General features: G+C 42.7%; 1 long non-coding RNA gene across 1 annotated transcript; it reads left to right on the forward strand.

The window, feature by feature from the left end:
• The first annotated feature begins 5878 nt into the window (after positions 1-5878).
• LOC105537860 lies at positions 5879-18927 on the forward strand. Its single transcript, XR_001005788.1, has 4 exons — positions 5879-6009; positions 6092-6236; positions 12183-12237; positions 18837-18927. It is a non-coding gene; the product is annotated as an uncharacterized LOC105537860 (long non-coding RNA).
• The last annotated feature ends 994 nt before the right edge of the window (positions 18928-19921 follow it).

Here is a 19921-nt window from a genome sequence, read left to right on the forward strand (position 1 = left end):
CTCTGGAGTTTGAAGGACTCCTCTGAGTTGTTCAGGCCCATCCTTCCTGTATGTCTTCACCTCCATAGCAGAAAGCACTTTCTCTGCTTTTTCCCACTCTAGGAGTGAGATTGATTTTCAGCATGTATGTTTTATTTGGGCCCCTAAAAGGTAACGTTACCCGAGAAGCTCCTTTTGCATGGATGTCATTGTGCCTGCCCTATGCATATGTGTTGGTTGCATGGGGGATTTGCTCACTCTGGCCTGTGAACAAGACAGCAATTGGTCATTCTCCTCCAAGCAACAGCACAAACTAGACTGAGCATGACGGGTCATTCTCCTTCTTTGGGAACTGGATGTCCTGCCAAGAGCGGAAGAGAGCTCCCCACACACAGGTATCCCATCACGCTGCGCCTGGCTCCCTGCCCCCTCCCCTCTCCTCTTCCCAAGAACATGTCCACACTTACCTTGGTGCCAGCAAGAGCCTTGTTCTTCGACACAGCCACGGCGTTCCTCACAGGTTAATGCGATTGTAAACACTGAGTCACTGCCAGAGAGTTTAAATGCTGAAGGAACAGCAAGTGGTGTAAAGATGACCTCACAGCCTGTGACTGCCAAGTGGAGGCATCAGACGTTGCTGCTGGCAGGCAACATGGCAGAGAGACAAATGGTATAGGGGGGCTTTTGAACAATGATCTCCCCAAGAAAGAGCCACCCTCTCTTGTGTGTCCCAAATGGTTAGGCTGCAGGTGGCGGTCATGATGAAAGCCACAGGGGCCAGATCTCCACCCCAGGCAGGATGACTTAAGGGAGAAATTAGTCCCACCCAGTCCTCTCTGAGTGTTCATACTTGGAGAAAAATTGCATTTGCTAAGTTGTGTTGCATTGGTGGGTGAGGGTGGGCAGGGAGCAAATTTTGTAAAATGTACTCAGGGATTTCTTTGAAGTATCCTAAAGGACTGCCTTTAAAAAGATGCATGTGGTAAAACAAAAAATAAAATAAAATAAAAAAGTAGTAAAAGATCTTGTCATGAGTTTGCCTACTGTCAGAGGAAGATAAAGCTTAGTGGTGATGTCTGTATTATAGTCTGTACAATTACAAAGCTATTACATTACACACTAGACGCTCAGCCTGTGTCATGATGAGTAGAGGGCAGTAGACAGAAAGGCGAGATAAGGAGTAAAAAGGGATTTTTGCCTTCAGGGTGCTCAGAATCTATAATAGTTCTGGAGAAGTAACTAACTCATAAACAACCAAATAACATGGTACAGTTCTCATTATCACATAGGCTGAAAACCCAGGAAATGTTCAAAAAGGATGTGGAGGGATAAGAGCTGGATTTCAAAGAATGGCTGGATGTATGTGTGTGCACATATGTACATGTGTGTATGTGTGTGCACATATGTACATGTGTGTATGTGTGTGTCTGTGTATGTACGGTGTGTCATGCTTTCAATGTGAACATGGTTAGTTATTTAGGATTGCTGGGGACACTGGCTCTGACCGGCTGCAATCTAGCATAAGTGGAAGAAAGTGTAAACCAAATGTCATAAACAAAGTATAACTTAAAAGCTCCCTTTTTCAAATAAACAAAGTTCTCCAATCAAAGTTTTGAAAGCAGAAATACTTTCTTCCCATAACCTCTAAGTGCTTTGTTTTTATTGTTATTATAGTTACCTGGTTTATGATGAAGGGAAGATATCCACATTTGGGTCATATCTTACATATTAGTAACTAGAACTTGGGCTTTTTTTTCCTGCAACCAGGTTTAGAAAAGAACAAACAGGGGGAAAATATATGCATCTGCTGGGTGGGAGGTTTTCCCTTTCTTCTCCTTCTTCCTAAGCCCCAGGCTTCTCTCTCTACTCTCTCTTCTTCTGGAAGAGTTAGTGTGCAATTTAAAAAATCATCTGAACTACCTTCCTTTCTTCATTGACTGCCTTTTCTTCCAGTGTCTCTGATCTCCCTGCCTCTCAGGCCCCAGGTCCCTCCAAGCTGCATGGCTGGGGTTTCCTCGAGGGCTCTATAGCCCAGGATCTATGCACAGTCTTTGTACTTATGTGGAAAAAAAGAAAAAGAATTGAGACCCACTGTAATGTGAGGTAGATGTGGTTAGGGATGGAGATGGGAAGAATCAAGGACTATGGGGGGTGTGTGTGTGTGTGTGTGTGTGTGTGTGTGTGTGTGTGTATGTGTGTACATCTCCATTTCCTTTTCTCCCTCATCTCCAATCCACAATTATTTCTTGCCCTTACAGAGCCATATAATCCTAATTTTACAATAGAACCATTTGCCTTAAATAGTTGTCTCTTACTCTAGACTTAATCCTATCCCCAAAGTAGGAGAAAGTAGGGAAAATTGCTTTGCCTGCATAATTTGTAACTAGGAGCGCGCACACACACACCCCCCACCCCACACACACACACACTTTTTCAGATGCTTTAATATAGTAAATGCCACTGTCTATTGATAATTCAGGGAATTTTTAAATAATTTCAGTCTAAAAGTAAAGTATTTTATTGGGTGATAAACTTAATTCTTAGGTACAGCTTCCTTTATTCTCATTTCCCTCTTCACTATCTCTTTCTCACTTTTTCCAGAATCATTGGCACTGTAAGGAAATAATGATATGTGGAACTCCACAAAGAGCACACTCTTATGGCTGCAGAAACCCCTTACTTTTTATCTAAACTAGAGTAAAATTAACAGAGGCCTGAAACTGCAACTTGAAAGTAAAGGGTATTCTAAAAATCAATGTCTAAATTACTTTATGGATTGGTTTGTCTTTTATTCTCCTCAGATTTTTTCTTCTTATAGTCGGTGTTTGCATGTCAACTTGTCTCTCCAATACTATCACTTCAATCATTGCCTAGAGTCTTTTATCGATTGTTGGTGTTGCTATGGGTATTAGTGTTGCTATTGTTATTAGTGTTGCTATTATTACTGTTGTTATTATTATCCATTTAAAGATGGGAAGAACCAAGACTCAAACTTTAATTATTTTCTTACAACTTTTCTCACCTCGAATGGTGTTAAGAAGAAAAATGCCAGTGTAAGAGAGAGAAAGAGAAAAAGACTAGATTAAGTCTAAAACATATGGCAAGTAAATATATCCAGAATTATAGTACAAACACCAGAAATTCTGCTGTTGTGATTTTGCAGTTTGCAAAGTGTGCTGTAGCCCAGGAGCTTCTTGCCAGTGATCACTTAGCAGTGCCCTTCTCTGCTTGGGGGAAAGATACAGGGGTCTCCTAGAATTTTATCTGCTGCTAATTCTGGGAAGCATTAACTTGTATCTAAAAATATTTTATTTTCTATGAAAACTGTTTTGCAATGTTTGCCACACACTTTTGATTTAAATTTTTTCTTATGCAGACACACTGATCACTGATACCAAGTATGGGTAAGCTATGGCAAAGAAAGGAGAGAGAAGTAACACCAGGAAAGGCACACTGTCTGGAGGGGACCGGGACAAACTTTATTCGCCAAAAAGATTTAAAAATGTTTTACATTAGTTTAAAGCTATCAGAAAATTAAATGCAAATATAGATTTCAATGTATGCTTAATTGTTTTATACAAACTTTTTTTTTTTCTTTTTTTTTTTTTTTTTGAGACGGAGTCTCGCTCTGCCGCCCAGGCTGGAGTGCAGTGGCCGGATCTCAGCTCACTGCAAGCTCTGCCTCCCGGGTTCACGCCATTCTCCTGCCTCAGCCTCCCGAGTAGCTGGGACTACAGGCGCCCGCCACCTCGCCCGGCTAAGTTTTTGTATTTTTAGTAGAGACGGGGTTTCACCGTGTTAGCCAGGATGGTCTCGATCTCCTGACCTCGTGATCCGCCTGTCTCGGCCTCCCAAAGTGCTAGGATTACAGGCTTGAGCCACCGCGTCCGGCCACAAACTTTTATACAGATAAAATATTTTTCTTCTAAATTGGTTCTGGCAGGATTTGGAGAGCACAGGTTTCTAGCTTGACTTATAGTGAGGGATGTGTAAAAGACAGCAGAGGAGGTAAGGTCAAGAGGGGCCAGATGCCGGGAGCACTTCAGTGCCTGAGTAAAGAGATGGGACCTACGGGCTGTCTTTATGAACATATAACTAAACAGCAGCAGGTCAAGCAAGTGTCATCAATAGAGATCCCTATATCAGGGTCCTGTCTACACCTCCAAGTCATTTCTGCAGAGTCGGACATCAATGGAAGCTTTAGAGATGAAATATTTTAAATACAAGAATACAATTCACTATTGAAAAGATTCCCTTGATAGAGAAAATAATCCTTACTAAAACGATACTATCTCATCCAATATACTAGCCCAAAGGCTCAGATTTGTGAGTGTATCAGTGGAAGACCCTTGTAGTCTTGAATAGATTCTTCTAGAAACCATAAAACTGAACTTGTGGCTGGTGATTGACCATCATAATCAATCCATCCATCTTCATGACGCCAGCCCTGTGCTCTGGGTGCTGAAGTTTCCTCAAATATGCCAGGCACCTGTCTGCTTTAGGCCTTGACTCTGACTTTCCTTTCTGCCTGGAACACTCCCTTGCCCCCAAACTTAAATATTTTCCCTAGTTTGATCGACTTGGATTAAGTTATTTTAAATTGCAACCACCCTGTGGCCTGCAATCCAGATCCTTCTTGCTCTGCTCTACATCTTCCTCTTCCCAAAGCACTTACCACTAAAATACGACATACTTTACTCACTTACTATTCTTATTGTTTACTGTTGTCTCTTGGGAATCAGGGCTTTGTTTGGTTTGTTCATTGATGTATCCTCAGCATTGGGATCAGTACCCAGCACATTGTAGATCCTCAATAAATATTTCTAGAGTGAAGGAATCAATGCCTGGTTTTTAGAGGTTCTGCAGTTAACACAAAATCTTTATAATGTTGCATTTTCGAGCTCATCCTTTCGGTGCCACACCCATGATGCTGCATGATGGGTGTGTGTTCATGACTTGCAACTGCTCCCTCATGGGGTAGCAGAAGGATGCATAGGACTTGGGGTCCAGTTCCAGCCTTGCCCACTGTGTGGCCTTGGGCCTCAGTTTCCTCATCACTACAATAACTTCCTTAGAGGGTTTCTGAGAGGAAGAATGAGGTGACATAAGTGAAAGTGTTTGTACACCATAAAATGGGATACAGGTGTTTTCCTATTGAGAAACACACAGAACTTGGGGCTGCAGTTTTCACTGTTCATAAAATTTTCTGGCCTGGCTTGCTGGACCTTCACTGATGATCTGCTATGTGACTAGAACTCTCCTAGGCAATTACACATATTATCTCCTCACTGAGCAAATTTACCTTCGTTATCCCACTTTTTACAGGTGAAAGAGAGAAGACTCATGAATTGTCAAAGTCACCTGGGTAGTGAATGTCAGGCTGAGACCCAGATCCTCAACTGTCTGATATGATTGTATTCTTGGTCATACTGCCTGTTTCACTGTTCTCTCTCCATAGCAACATGTCCCATCCCTCTCCCTACTCCAGTCTCCCACCCAGTCTCCCACTCTTTCACACTAACACACATATGTACATATACACCCTGCCCCATGACCTGGCATAACGTGTATCTTGAAGAATCAGCAACTCTCAGCACTCAGATCACTGCCAAGTCTCAGCATCTCAGCTCATCTTGCCTTTTGTTTGTTTGTTTGTTTTGTTTTTTCATTTTAACCTCATTAAAGGTCAGCAAGGATCACTTAAATTTTGGGTTATGCTCTGTCACATATTATGGGGTAAAGGTTGCACCATAACAATGTTTTGGAGAGTCTTAGAGACCTCTGGACTATCCCATGTGAATGATGAGGTCATAGTACATATCCATCCTGCAGGCTTTCAGCCTTGACCAGAGGTTTTCATAATTAATGCAGCATCCCTGGGGCGTGATCTGAAGCTGGTGAGCCAATGAGGACACCCTGGCAGGGCAGCTGAGCTGCGTGGATCCTTGTTCTGTCACCAAGCCTTTAAGTCATGTGCTGACATGTTACGTTCCTGCCTGGGACCCTTCCCACAAATACTTAAGATACACGGTGAGCTCACAGTCTGCTTGTCTGAGGTGGAAGAAATCATCTGTTCCATTCTTAAATTCCTCCATTCTCTTTCTTTCCCCAGACTTTGGGAATCACCCAGCTGATGGAAAGAACCAGGAAAGGAGTCAGGATCTGCACCTTGGCGACTTTGAAGAACACCCAATTTGATGAATGAAAACTCCTCACTTGTGCTCTGGTGGTGTTTTGGGACAATGGGGCCCTCCTGGGTAGTAGTTATTGGTGCAGTCTCTATCGGTAACCACCCCAAGTTTGAGATCCTTTACAAGGGAAGGTCATATTTCCAAAACTGAAACCTTGACCAAGGACCTCAGAGAGAAAGGAAGGAGACACCACTCAAGTGTGTCATGGGCCTGTCCTAGGGCCTGGGAGTCGGCAGTCAGTGGCCTGGGATCCAAGGGTTAACAGCATGACCTGTTCTGGCTGATACCAGTCACATGGTGTGCTCAACCTCACTGTTATTATCTGTTTCGGGTGAGTCACTGAGAACACAGACAGGAAAGACCCATGAACTTAGCTGGTTTCGCCCCAGGGTCTGAGACTCCACACAGCTGAGTCTGGGCCGCTGGCAGTGACTCATGGTGAGCCTCATGGGATTGCTGACGCAAGGTTGGAAGGGCACGTGGTCCTTCCCCCCACCACTGGGTAGAATCCCCACTAAAGCATCCAGGCTGGAAATCCATCTTGGTCCATGGGGAGAGAGAAAATAAAACAAAAAGGAATCATTTCTGATACTATAGCAAAGTATACAGGTGGATTTGGCAGGTACAACTGACAAGTCTTCCACATTCTGAAAGGACTGACTTTCTCACAACGTAAGAGTCTCCGGGAGTACTGGGGAGTGCATATTCAACTGTTATAACTGGCATGTGCAGAGAAAACATCCCTCCTATCTCTGTTCTATGACTAGTGAGGTCTTTATCCTACTCCTGACCATCCTCTTTGGGCCCCTGGGGGGTCCTGACTGATTTAGCCTCACCTGAGCTCTTGGTGTCACTAGAGACACTCAGTGTGGCTGTGAGTCCCATTCATTCACTTCCTGACTGGGCTATCATCCTGCCCTGTTCTACCCTTGCTGTTGGAGTTCAGGACACGCTGCTATAAAATATGGCCCCTTGGCATTTTAGAAAACAGTAGAAGCAGTAAGGACACTCTCTGACCTTCTCTTGCCCTTCTTCCCTTAAGCAGGCTATAAAACCTAGACAGAATTTTCTGACCACCTGAAAGAGGCCATAAGATCCTCATTCAAGAGGTGTCTTCAGGCCATGTGCAGTGGCTCATGCCTGTAATCCCAGCATTTTGGGAGGCTGAGGTGGGTAGATCATGTGGTCAGGAGATAGAGACCATTCTGGCTAACACAGTGAAACCCCATCTCTACTAAAAATGCAAAAAATTAGCCAGGCATGGTGGCATGCGCCCGTAGTCCCAGCTACTCGGGAGGCTGAGGCAGGAGAATCGCTTGAACTTGGGAGGCGGAGGTTGCAGTGAGCTGAGACTCTGCACTCCAGCCTAGGTGACAGAATGAGACTCAGTTAAAAAAAAAAAAAAAAAAAAAAAGTGCCATCCCGATACCTAGAGAAAGGGAACTTCCTTATCCTCAAAGACACAGAGGCCAGGAAGAATCTGAACAAGGAGGTCTTGCTAAGTTCCCCTCAGGTTGTTACCATCAGGTCACACCTTTTTGTCCTCCAATCATATTTCTCCATGACTATCCACTCTTCATCAACCCAAAAATAAACACACTTCTCTCTTTCTTTGGATCTTCATTTCCAAAGGCTCCCCAACCACATAAAACTTATATTAATACCTTTGTATACCTTTCTCTTGTAAATCTGTCTTTTGTAAGGGGCACCTCACCCATGAACCTAGCGATGGATGTGCGAAGAAAATAAACCTTTCCTCCCCTCCACCAGTAAGCTGGACTCTCAGCCACCTCTAGGTCCTGATTCAGGCACACAGGGACCCACGGCATCTCATGAGAGTTAAATCTCAGGAACTCCCATTCTGCTGCCAATCTGCTATACACAAATGGAGTCTCAAAATGGGGAGCAAAGTCAAGAGCCACTCTCTGCCCTTGGTGTTTCTTTCATTTATCATTATTTTCTCTTCTTGTTGAATTTCTGTTGCGATTCATTGAAAGATCTATCACGTACCTGCTATTTGACAGGGTTAACTGTGACCTCAACGACGATGTTTTCCAAAAACTTCCCTGAAAAGTCACTTCCTGCTCTGTCTTTCCAGGGCACTTTACTCCTACCTCTTATTCTGCCTCTCACATGTATTGCAGGGATCTATCACTCCCCTGTTCTGTAGACCTCCCATGTTCCTGCTCAAAAGGAGAACCAGTCTTATTCAGCTTCTCGCCACCAGTGCTTGACACTCTATGAATGTCTGTTGATAAAAATGAATAATGAAAGGAAACAGAAGGGCAAACTTAAGTACAGAAACTCTTCATACTCAGAGAGACAGCATGGTTTTGTGGTTCAGGGCACAGGCTCAAGTCACACTGCCTTGGTTTTAATCTTGGCTCTAAGATTTAGCAGGAGTATGAGCCTAGGCAAGTTATTTAACTGTCGTGTGCCTCACCTTCCACATTTGAAATGTGGCAATAATAAGTACCTGCTTCACAGCGTGCTTGTGAGGATTAAATAAAATAATCTACAGTAAGCATTAGAATAATGACAGGTATGTAGTAAATGCTCAATAAATGTAAACTATTACGGTTTGTTCTTCCCCAGTGGATTTGAGTCTTTGTGGTGAAATGCATATGCGCTTAGATGAACAAATGGTTGGATTTAGGGTGTGAAGAAGAGAGTAAAATTCAAATTCCATTTTCAGTTGAAAACAGGGGAAAAGTCAATGGATTTTATGCTTTGCTGTCAGACTTCCCCAGGTAGATGGGAGATAATCTAATTTTTATTCTCTTTGTTTTACATGGAATCCGATGCAACAAGAAGGATGCAGGGGCATAGCAAAGTGTAGCTGTGTGTAACAAAGAAAATATAGTTGGAGGGCAAAGTGTGTCATCAAACAAGTGAAAAAGTATGCATTTTTCTTACTGAAAAAATGCATACTTTTTTCGTTGTTTGCTTCAGCAGCACATATGCTAAAATTGGAACGATGCAGAGAAGATTAGCATTGGCCCCTGCGCAAGGATGACATGCAAATTAGTGAAGTGTACCATATTTAAAAGAAAATCATGAAGGTAGGATTTGGGACCGTTTCCACCATATGAACTGCTAAAATACCCATAAGATAAATGGTTACTTTCAGGGAGCTGGCAGCAATCCCTGGTCTGAAAACATATAATCTGAGACAATTTAGTTAATCTTGAATTTATCAAGCACCTCAATAAACTCTTTTAAAAATGCCACAAGAGCTTTCTCTAAAGATTCCCCCAACACTCACCTTTGGTCTAGTGGCTCTCACTGGTGTTTCAGCTCTCTGTTCAATGTCACAGCTTTGCTAGAAAGTGTAGTGGTCCCCCCTTATCCATGGGGGATATATTCTAAGACCCCTGGTGGATGCCTGAAACTGCTGATAGCACCAGACTCTTTACATGCTATGTGCTTTCCTATACATGTGTATATATGATAAAGTTTAATTTATAAATTAGGTGTAGTAAGAGATTAACAACAATAAACTAGAATAGTTGTAACAATATACTGCAATAAAAGCTATGTAAATGTGATCTTTCTCTCTCTCTTTCAAAATACCTCGTCGTACTGTTCTGCAGGGTAGTTAAAACTGCAGGAAGCAAAACTGTGGATAAGGGAAGACTACTGTAGTCACAGACTCTTCCAGAAACAGTCAGATGAAGTCTTGAAAAAGTGCCCATGAACATAGGAACCACTTGTAGCAGATCATGGAGACCACAGGAAGAGTTAAAACATGCAAAATGCTGCCTGCAATTCCCAGAGCACTGAAGAGAAGAGTCTTATGCTAGGTTGGGGAGTTAGGGAAAAAGTGCCAAGCAAAAGGAGGCAGGAAAACACACACACACACACACACACACACACACATACACACAGGGGAAGGTGACCAAAAGCACAGGGCAGCATGAGGGGAATTCGGAGCACGCCAGGGAAGTGAAGTCTAGACTTGCTCGCACAATTGCAGCTCCCTAATCCTCTTTTCCTGGATCTCTGGCTTTCCCTGGATTTCCCATAATAGGATCTTCCATTTTCACCTCTTCTTCTACTTCCCTTCACCCTCTGTCTCATTTATGGAACTGAGACTGGACTTAATCGGCCTGGGACAAGAGAAATGTTTAGCCCAGTGGTTCTCAAGGTTTGCTGTGGGTGGGTCAGGGGCCAGGCAGTCTCCATTTGTCCCGCAAATCCACTCACCATCCTTCTCACCCAGGGGTGGCCTCCTGTGTAGCAAAACAACAGGCTCTCTTGCCTCTGGCTTCTGGTTTGCAGAAGACTGGCAAAGTGGGGTTAGGTGCTTATACCCCTATCAGGCCATCAAGCACTGGCTGTGTCCCTCCATGGCAAAATCCCAAGCACATACTATCTTATGGCCCTTCCCACAGTCCCTCTGCTCCAGATTCCAGTAACCCACTTGCTGCGCGTGCACCTGCATAGCTGCACCCAGGCTCTTAACAGCGCACAGCACTTGCGACTTCTCCTTACCCTGACTACCTCTCTGAAATGGTCGCTTTATTAAACTCTCCTAAGACTATCCTAATTTGAGTGTGTCATCAGTTTCCTGCAGGGGCTCTGACACAAAGGGAGCTTGTCTAAAATTCAGATTTCTGGGTATTGACTGCAGAAATTCTGAATAAATAGGAGGTCCTGAGGGGATCTACATTTTTAACAAGTGCCTAATTCTGATGCTGGTGGCCCAGGGATGATTTTGAGAGAGATTTGCCTATTTGCCTACACCTTAACTGTTACAGTGGACACAGTTCAGATTGAGTCAAATAGTGAGAATAACATAACCCCTATAGTTCCCATTGTTCCATTGTCTCCCCTGAGAAGTACAAATTTTTGGGTGGGATCATTGTGAGCCAAGTTGGGAAAGGCAGGGAGATTTCTAAACCAAGCCCTGGAATCTGTGGGAGGGCTCTGGTAGCCAGAAAAATAGAATTACAGAGCATCAGAGTATGTGACATAGAGATTCTCAACACCTCATGGATTTATGCTGGCACAGTTTACCTATAGCCTAGGGCCCCTGAAGTTTATTTGTATTGATTGCAACATCACTCACAGGACAGGGAGATGTAAGACATGGCATATGCTCAAACATGAAGTTGAAGAGTGGGATCTATGCAAGCCAGCCATGCATGCCACTGGTCTACGCAATGGTTGTTACTAACACGGTGTGAAAACGAGGCACTTGGCCAAAGAGAAAAAAAAATCAGAAAATGAACTGGTGTTAGGGAAACAACGAGGACCAATGAGGCATACAGAGAAAACCCAAAACTTACTTGCATCTTAAAGTCCTATGGACAGAAACCTGTCCTGTTTTGCAAGTATCAGGTGTATTCCTGGAAGATGACTATTTCAGGTATTTAGAGTAATATTGTTTAGGTAACAGGGTAGACAGCAGAGGCGGTTGGAGAAGAACAATGCCTTTTCTGGGAACTGCAACCTCCTGCTGTTTGTCTGTTTCCTTTCTTAGCATAGTAACTCAGAAGGTAGAGGGGCCAGCTCAGATTCTCCTTCACAAGGACATGCTGCAGACGTCAGGCCCCACCACTAGTGCCTGCCTTGAAGGTCTTCAAGCAAGAATCTAGTCATGGACATCCCCTTAAAGAAAATCTAATTTAAATCTTCTGCTATTGCTAACTGATGTGCCAGAAGAGATAACGCAAATAAATTAATTTGCAATGACATGAATGAAGTACACATTCCCCTGGCATTCTGCTTCCCGCCATAGCACACCTAGGTGTGATGTGCCATGAATCCCTTGGTAGCTCTAGAAAAAGAAGATGGGCTGCAATATCAAAACCCTGGATTCAAATCTTGACTCTGTCACCTGCTTTGGAAGAGTTATTTAACGATTCTGATTGTTTCTTAACAAAATTGAAAAAGTCTGGGAACCTCATAAAAAGATGGAATCTTTAATCATATTAATGTATCTAATCACAACACAGCAGCTGTTATAGAGGTGTCAAATGAGAGTGGTCATTCTTCCTACTCTTCTAGAAGCTCTAGGGAAGCCCCACATCACCTTTTTCCTTCCTGTTTGCCATGGCTCCAAGTAAGAGACACTGTAGTCAAAATGACAATTTTGATTTCAGTCTTGAAATGTGCTGCCTAAATATAAAGCTCATCTATTTGGTTTGAGGTTCAGAGACCCGAGTAATTCATTCTGAGAGATCCAGGTTCTAAAGTAACTTGATCCCTGCACAGGAAACAGTCTCAGCAATGACCTTGTCATCTCCCATTCACTCTAATTTCCTGGGCACCAAAGACTTCTACTTCCTCAGTGGAGAGTCAGATCAGAAGCTATAGACTCAATCCACTAAAACTCAATGGCCCTGTCTCAGCCTGCTGCCTGTCTGAGGTGAATCCAGGCAGCCTGTGAGAAGATGAAACTCCCCTGCATGAGTTTTTTTGGTGAGAAGTTTTAAAATCACTAATTCAATGTCTTTACTTGGGTGTTGTGCCATGTGTAACACTTAGAATCACCCCTGGTGCTCCCCTTTTATTTATTTCCTGAATGAATATGAAAATATCCCGAATCTACTGAACGTAATCCCTCAAACCTGCCATTTTGTCAACGACCTACCCTGAATTACTATCTGGGCCCATTCGACACTCATGAGTCTAGATTATTTTTCACCTAACTATACTAGCAAAGAACTTGTGTCCTGTGGCTAGCTATTGGCATTGACATTCCTCCATCCATCCATAATAATATATACATTATTGGGTTCTCACTACATGTTAGTGCCCTCTTAAATCTGGAAGTTCTTGGGTGAGTATGAGGAAATTTGGTCTATTGAAAGAAACATCTTTCTTTCAGCATTGAATTGAGGATTAAACACTTGACCTTGGTAGCCTATATCTGTCCCCAAATAGCCAATGTCCCTGTGGAAGGTAGACTCCATCCACCTCCAAACCAAACCCCTGGAAATGCATCCCTTGTTCTCATTGGTGGTAACAGGCACCTCCTTGAACCTCTCCCCAGCTTGGCCTCTCAAAGCACCAAACAAACCTGAAATTGTCTCAGGGGAACCCCTGTCTCTCTGACACCAGGGTACTAACAAATTGGACAGGAACCCCACTAAGCAGAGTGAAATCTAACTCTCAGCCTAAACCTGATAGTTTCTTTCTCCCCACCCAGATACAAGGTACCTTGACAACAATCCTTTAAAAATCACATAATGTCTCCCTTGTTCTATATTAATTTTTAAATTTTCATAGATTTCTTCTTTTGCTAAAGCCAAATGTAGCTGCACAACTGCTTTTAAGTTACTTGCAAGAAGCTATTACATTCAAAAGAAAATGAGAACTCCAGGCTGTGCTGCCTAATGGCACCTAATATCTGCATTACACAGACAGAAAACTGAGATTGGATCCTGCCCGTTTTTCTCAAGGGGATGATGGTATAGAATCTATTTAGTCAAGAGCAGAAGGTAAGAGAGGATAACATTTTTCTCCAAAGGAAGGGCATGTAGCCCCTAAAGGTTCCTGCAGCCAGGCCTAGGAATATCACCAGTGACCTGGCTTGGCTTTCAGTGGGCCTGTTTGGTTTTGTCCTAGCATAGAACATAAACAGCATCAAATAGTCTGGGACATCCAGAGGCTAAAGTGCCTGAGAGATTCTCAACCTTTTCTGTAATGATACATTTATTTTAAGTTCACTCCATGGATCTCCTCTCAACCACAATGTTAACTTGAGTATCTTTTCTACTCGTTCTGTATGTTTATATGTCACTGCTGTTTTATGCTATGAAGTTAATTTTCCTTTAACTTTCTTTGTGTCATGATGAATTACTTACATTTAGGATCACTGTACTTTTCTTTGTCTAGACAGAGACAGGGCACCCTAAGTAGTGGTTCATAACACTGGAACCTAACTGTTGCTAATTTTCCTTTCTGACATCACAACTTGGTTCAGATTAACAAAACAGTGGTCCCTGTCTCAGAAAGGTGATTAAATTCCCAATGACAGCAAAGTTCACACAAAGCAGGTCTAACAGGAAGCCACAGTGTCTAGTGGCAGCCTGCAGAGTCATATGTGACAGGAAGCAAGGAGAGGGCTGGAAACTCCAACTGGAGCAGTGCCTGACATGCCTTTACAGCCAGAAGTCTTCATGTTTATTGATGCTAAGGAAACAATTATAATTAGTTATGGCTAAGGAGGCAACCTGAAATACCTTTCCATTTATTCTTAATTCTGTTTCTGCTCTTAATACCACCACCACTACCATTGATGGAAATTCTATGGAAAGAGGAAGAAGGGAGAGTATGTGGGAAGAGGGAGGGATGGAGGAAATTGGGCAGCTTGGAACTAATGAAGGTAGTCTGAGGAACATCACACTATCAACAGTCTTTCAGAAGGGAGAGTGATGACAACAGTGAGGACCTTTGTGGAGTGCTTGCTCTATGCTGGGCACTGTTGTAGGTTCATTACCTGTATTATTTCACTGAATCTTCACTACAACACTATCAGGTAGAAGTATTATGATCCCTTAGAGTAAATGGATCGCTGCCACATTGCATGTAAAAGGGTGATGTTACAAATACAAAGTAATATTGCATATAGATTGAAATCACATGTAAATTAAGATTGATATTGCATGTATGTAGATCATATGTAGAAGAGTGCATTGGAATCAAGGCCATTTGTCAAGATGGCAGCCATCATTGGAAACTTTTTTTCTAGGGGTTACCAGTGGCCTAGTTTAGAAAATAACTTTGTGCCTCTTGGAAAAGGAGTTGGGAGCAAAAGAAACTAGTTGCTCATAGGAAAAAAGCAGACACAAAGAGGTTCTAAGATCTGCTTCAAAAGGGATCTGAAATAAAGACTAAGTGTGTGGTCCTTCAAGAGGCAGCAGGCAAGGCTCACCTTAGGAGGAAGAAGAGGAAGCAGCCATCTATGTGTCACAGGTGCTGAGGTGTAGGAGACCCCAACCCTTCAATCATCTTCCCTATTTAATTTGCTAATAATGCGTCAACATGGTAGACCCTGGCACACATTAGGAACTCAATAAATGTTACTTTTTTATTTATCTGGTAAGATCCAAGTGCTTTATCAGTGAAGTACATCTTTCTGTAAATTTAGTTCTACGATCCATTCTTAAGAATTGATTTTAGGGCTGGGCACAGTGGCTCATATCTCTAATAACAGCATTTTGGGAAGCTGAGGCTAGGAGTTTGGGACCAGTCTGGGCAACATAGTGAGACCTCATCTCTAAAAATGTTTACAAATTAGCTGGGCATGGTGATGGGTGCCCACAGTCCTAGCTTCTAGGGAGGCTGAGGTGGGAGGATCCCTTGAGCCCAAGAGCTTGAGGCTGCAGTGAGTTATAATTGCACAACTGCACTCCAGCCTGAGTGGCAGAACAAGACTCCATCTCACACACACACACAAAAAGTTTTTGCTAAAGAGAAGAGAGATTTTGGGGATATGTGGCAATAAAAGAAGAAAATACTCTAGGGGAGATAGATATGGGAAGGACAGAGTGGGACACCTAAGAGAAACCCCGCATGATTTTGCCAATATTGTCTGGGCAGCCTTAGGAGCTGAGGGATGGAACAAGGAGATACCAGCAGCCTGCAGAAAGCGGTAGAGCTGACCTTGCACACACACCATCCACGGACACCTGGATGCAGCCCATGTTTACACCATAGCATGCGCTCTCACTTATATGCCTCATGTACCTGCTCTATTCCTTTAGCAGGAAAGCTATACATTATTTTTCCAATGAGTGGCCATTTGGAGGGAGATGTGCAGATATTTGGTTTATAACCTATCCCTGCTCGTTGCACAGCATAGGAAGGTGTGGAATGGATGATGGCACAAATAGTAGAACCTCGTCAAAATACTCTGAAACCTTTATCCTTTGTAAACCCAGAGGCTCCTTCCATCCTCCACTCTCCTCTTTCAGAAGTCAATCATTTTAATCATGGCAAACCTTTCTTGGCCCATATGTGTCCCAGCAGCAAAATGACAGTCTCAACAACATTTACCTGTTAGCTATGGATTCTAGTCTAAAAGAACTCATATTGCTTTCATCTTCCTAGATCCAGTGCCTGGCACAGTGAAATTATTAAAAAATGTTTGTTGAACCCTTAGGTGATTTTACTATGTGCAGAAATGTATATCAAAATATTCATTGAAACATCTCAGCCCTGGATCTAAGATTGGGTGAGGTATAGGAAGAAAGGGTAATGTACCAAAAAAAAAAAAAAACCAACAAAAAACAAACAAACAAACAACAACAACAACAACAAAAAACTAGAGAAAGATATGGTTTCTGTCTTCTAGAAGTTAAAAAGACAGATAAGTAGCAACAGGCATGGTATGGTTAAACACTAAAATTAGTCATTTATATATTACCTGTTTTTCTCATACCCTCGCTGTGCATTAGAAGCTTTGTGAAACTACAGATGCCTGCAGTTCACGCACAGAGATTCTGATTAGGTCTGTCTAGTCAGGGTCTATATTTTTAAACAGTCCACAGGCGATTCACATGCATATCCAGGATATGAATCACTATAACAAGTGCTAGAGAACATAATTAAAAGAGCTACTAGCAAGAACCAGAGTGGGGGGAGGAGTCTCACGGCACGGTTGGAACCTCTTTTGAACCCTGAATCATACAGAGAATTTGGATGGTAGGGATGGAGACTGGAGAGCCTTCTGGTTGGGAGAAAGAATTGAAGACATTGTGAACAAAGGAAGTTGAAAATTAGGGAGAATTAGGGAGATATTGTTCAAAGGATACAAAATTCCAGAGAGGAGAAATAAGTTTAAGAGATCTATTGTACCACATGGTGGCTAATCACAATGTATTGTCTACTTGAAAATTGCTGAGTAGGTTTTAAGTGTTTTCACCACAGAAAATGATGTGTGTGAAGTAAAGTGTATGTTTAGTAGCTTCATTTCCCGGTTCGATAATGTATATATTTTGTATACCATACATATATATTTTTTTGTCAATGAAAAAAGCAAATTAAAAAATGCCAATGTTAATTAAAAGAAAAGAGTTGGAAGTCAAATGGATACATATTTGCTCAGTGGCAACTACATCTTAGAGTAAGGTGCAGAAGTGCCCATGTGAAGATGGTGGCTCTGGTTGAGGTAGTACCACCTGGTTACCCGATGGCAGAAAGAATATCCTTAATGACCAAAGGAAGGCCACAGAGGGAAGGTATGCTTTGGCCGTGTAAAACCAAAGAAAATGACTGAGACGACTCAATCAATCTAGAGATTTATTCTGCCAAGGTTGAGAATGCGCCCGGGAAAAAGGCAGGCAAAGTCACAGGAACATCTGTGATTTGGGAAAAAAAAAATAGGGAAGAATAGGCAAGCAATTACATTCTTTTGAAGCTAGATTGGTGTTCACTGAATCCACATTTTAAATGTGAAAAGAAGGGATAGAGGAATAGTCAACTATGTATTGGCTCCGGCTCAGTGAATCTGCATTTTTAGGTAAGATAAAGTAAACATAGAGTAAAGGAAGTATTCAAATGCATTTGTCTCAGGTGAGCATAGGGATGACTCCTAATCCTGCGTTTGTTCTCTAACTATGAAGATAAGCTGTGCTTTTAACTTCCAGAAGACAGAAACCATATCTTACTCTAGTTTTTTTTTTTTTTTTTTTTTTTTTTTTTGGTACATTACCCTTTCTTCCTATACCTCACCCAATCTTAGATCCAGGGCTGAGATGTTTCAATGAATGTTTTGATATACATTTCTGCACATTGGGGTGCACAGAGAATTTTCTTGTGAGCGAATTGTGAGGGAGGCTCCCTGGGGAGGCCTGTAACCTTCTACCTTTGTAGCTATCTATTTAGGAACAAAATGAAAGGCAATTTTGAGTGACTCCGTTCCCAAGCTTAACTTTGCCCTTTGGCATAGTGAGTTTGGAGTCCTGAAATTTTTATCTTCTTTTCACAGCCACAGCCTGGGAAGTAGGGCCCCTTTCTTTGTGCCTACAAAGCAGCTGTGGATGGCTACAAAAATGGTCTTGAAAAAAATGTCGAGATAGACAAAGAAACACATGCATTCCCATTCCCAGATTTCATTATTAAGACTCTGTCTCAAGAAAGGTGCTTGAGTTTGAGGTCCCATATTCTTGGAATGGTGACTACTGGGAGCTTCACCTTAAGGGTTGAGGATATGTTTCCCTGGCTTCCCTTAATTCCCAGATTATCAGGTTTCTTTCTTTTCAGTGACTCAGTGGCAAAAGTCTTTTGCCTTTCTACTTCCTTTCTAGGGAGTAATAAAGAAGAGGGGTGTGAGTGGGACTCAGGGATAACTGGAGGTAGAAAGGAGGTTCAAGAAATGAACCAAAAATATCTTAAATAAAAAATGCTCCCAGCAGAGGGTCAGGGGTGGATGTGCCTGATTCCCAAAGCATGTCAAATATGCATTTGTCTCAGGTAAGCAGAGGGATGACTTCTAGTTCTGTCTTTGTCCTGCACCTATGAAGATAAGCTGTTGAATATAAGATGTTCCTGCCTGTTCTAGGGCAAAACAAGATAGTAAAAAAAAAGAGGTAATTGTAGCTGCTACCCCAGATGGAAAGGTGAGGGGTTATTGATGGCACACACCAAATTTAGTAAGTTCACTTATGACACCAAGTAAGGACAGTTTCATTGTGTGAAGCACTTTTCATACAGGTGTAGGGACAGATCAGAAGATTCTGGAGAAGGCAGATCACCAAAGAACTCAAGATGTGCTGATATTTTGCCAATTTCCTCCATCAACAACTTGTCTTCTTTACCAACTAAGGGAAAACAAAGAGAACAAACTGAAAAAAGAAAAAGAAGAAGAAATAATTAAACAAATAACTTAAATAAGAAGGTAAGACCCTCCAAATCTCCCAAGATAGTGAGAAGTGTATTTGCGTCATGTCTGCCTAACAATGAGCTATTATTAGGATGGCAGAAAATAGCAGCAAGTAAGGACTACAGATTTCACCCAGAGGCAGAGCAGACAAAAGACACAACAGTTTCCCGGGAAAGGAAGATGATTCCAGTTTAATTCATTCAACAGAACTCTTCCAAGAATGAGACCAGAAACCCTAACTGCATCTTGGAGGGAGCTGGAGGGTTTCCCATCACAGTGAGGCCAGCTGCTACCATGGGTGCCAGTGCCAGAGCCGCTGTCTGCAGGCACTCTCATGTCTGCTTGGGCCAAGCAGCAATCTAAATTAAGATGATCATCTGGGTCCTCAGGCCCTCAGGGTGAGTACATATTGCAGCAGTTTCAGCCTGTCTCATACCCTCCCTCTGCAGATCTGCAGTGTCTATAGCCAGATTCCCTGACCCCCAACCCCTCAACTTCAGGTCTCAATCCCCAGAACAATGTGGGCTTGAGACAGGAAATATTAAAACAGGTTTAGCACTTCCTCCTCCTCCCCCAACAGCAGTGGCATCCTGGTGTTGAGTCATTCTCCAGATTAGGTTGAACCAGCTGGCCACTGGGCTCCCTGTGTGTCACCTGAGTCATCCTCACTCTTGATTAGGCCTAGGGGTCCTCAGTGGGCTTCCGCCCTCACCCCTGGGTTGCAGCTCTCTAGTCTAATAACATTCCCACTGTAATTACAAAACTCCTATACCCAAACTTCTTCCTGGGAGACAGTGAAGAGTGTTGCTCTTTCTTTCCTTCCTTCACTTCCTTCTTTCCTTCCTTCCTTCCTTCCTTCCTTCCTTCCTTCCTTCCTTCCTTCCTTCCTTCCTTCCTTCCTTCCTTCCTTCCTTCC

Source organism: Mandrillus leucophaeus, unplaced genomic scaffold (genome assembly GCF_000951045.1).
Source record: "Mandrillus leucophaeus isolate KB7577 unplaced genomic scaffold, Mleu.le_1.0 Scaffold1029, whole genome shotgun sequence".
Taxonomy (NCBI): domain Eukaryota; kingdom Metazoa; phylum Chordata; class Mammalia; order Primates; family Cercopithecidae; genus Mandrillus; species Mandrillus leucophaeus.